The sequence below is a fragment of the Hemicordylus capensis genome, chromosome 2, assembly GCF_027244095.1.
Source record: "Hemicordylus capensis ecotype Gifberg chromosome 2, rHemCap1.1.pri, whole genome shotgun sequence".
NCBI lineage: Eukaryota > Metazoa > Chordata > Lepidosauria > Squamata > Cordylidae > Hemicordylus > Hemicordylus capensis.
This window is the reverse complement of record NC_069658.1, coordinates 365,711,413-365,713,126: the sequence shown is the minus strand read 5'-3', so window position 1 is coordinate 365,713,126 and position 1,714 is coordinate 365,711,413. Positions and strand designations below refer to the sequence as shown.

The window sequence follows — 1,714 nt, the reverse complement described above, 5'->3', positions numbered from 1 at the left end:
CCACAGAACTGGCAACAGTCTGCGGTAGCAACCCAAGCTGAACCTTGAACATGGGCAGGAAGCACTGGCCTTGGACTTCTGCTCTGCATTCAGCATGAGCTGGGCACACTCCTTAGAGAAGCTGCAGCTGCAGCTCAGGGACACATGCCCAGTCCCAGGTTTTTCCAGTAGCAAGCCGCTCCAGAATGCCATCTCTGCCATGCATTCAAAATCTACATAGACTAGCTCTGTTCTAGTACAGGTGAAACTCGGAAAATTAGAATATCATGCAAAAGTCCATTAATTTCAGTAATGCAAATTAAAAGGTGAAACTGATATATGAGACAGACGCATTACATGCAAAGCGAGATAAGTCAAGCCTTAATTTGTTATAATTGTGATGATCATGGCCTACAGCTCATGAAAACCCCAAATCCACAATCCCAGAAAATTAGAATATTACATGGAACCAAGAAGACAAGGATTGTAGAATAGAACAATATCGGACCTCTGAAAAGTATACAGTGTACTGTGCTTGATTGGCCAGCAAACTCGCCTGACCTGACCCCATAGAGAATCTATGGGGCATTGCCAAGAGAAGGATGAGAGACATGAGACCAAACAATGCAGAAGAGCTGAAGGCCGCTAATGAAGCATCCTGGTCTTCCATAACACCTCATCAGTGCCACAGGCTGATAGCATCCATGCCACGCCGCATTGAGGCAGTAATTGCTGCAAAAGGGGCCCAAATCAAGTACTGAATGCATATGCATGCTTATACTTTTCACCTGTACATGGAAAGGAACGGAAAGCTGTAGGATGCATTTCGGCACAAAGAGGAGCATCGTCCACACAAGCTTCTCATGTTTTTGCTTTGTGAGATGCTTCCCAACAGGCAGAGATGCACATGCACAATGAGCAAGAATTGTAGCATCCATATGGTTATATATCTATTTGTCTGTCTTGAATCTGGGCCCAGTGCAGCTGTATTTGTTTGTCTGTTTTTCTGTGTACAAGAATGGACCTGTAACAAAATGTAGCCCTGGTGTGCCAGTGTTACCTGTGTGGGAGCGTGGTGGAAAAACAGAACTTGGCAGCTAAGGCAAGAGTCCCTCCTTTAACTTGGGTATGACTCCTTATGCAACTTTTATTTCTGCTGTTTTCTGCATGTTCTTGTGGGATGGGGACCCATCAGTCACAGCTCCTTTTCAAAGTCCTTCCTGCTTAGAAACACAACGCTGTGAAATGGCTAGTGAGAAAAACAACAGTGACATTGGTGGTGGCCTGTGTTCAAAGTTTTGGTCAGGTCGCTGCTTCTGCTGCCGCCACTACTCCCACTTCAGCCCCGCCCCCCGTTACCTGCCATGAGTTGCAACACTAACTCAACATTCATTGCATGGGGCCCAGTTTGCTAACTTGTGCCACTGTGGTGTGGTATAATGACATTATGGCCTGGCACCTGACCTCATTCATTATAGCATGCAGCAGCAGCACAGGTTAGCAAACTGGGCTCTTTGGAATCAATGTTGACTTAGTGTTGTAGCTGCAGAAGCAGCTGGTAATCCAGGAGGGGGGAGGCAGGCAGGTGAGTAGGGAGGGCAGCAAGTGAGGGGCCCCAGCGACCCCTTTTCCTGTGCTTTGAACCTGTCTGCCCAATGCCGCCTCAGAAGCAGAACGCCTTGTGACTGTCTTGAGAGAATGTTCTTTGACCTGATAAATTTCCTGCACTTTATGT

The 1,714-nt window shown here is 46.9% G+C and overlaps 1 long non-coding RNA gene across 2 annotated transcripts in view; it reads left to right on the top strand.

Annotated features, from left to right (window-relative positions):
• Positions 1 to 1,714, top strand: part of LOC128344210 (uncharacterized) — a 64,112-nt gene that overhangs the window by 6,780 nt on the left and 55,618 nt on the right. The gene's annotated exons all lie outside the window — the stretch shown is intronic.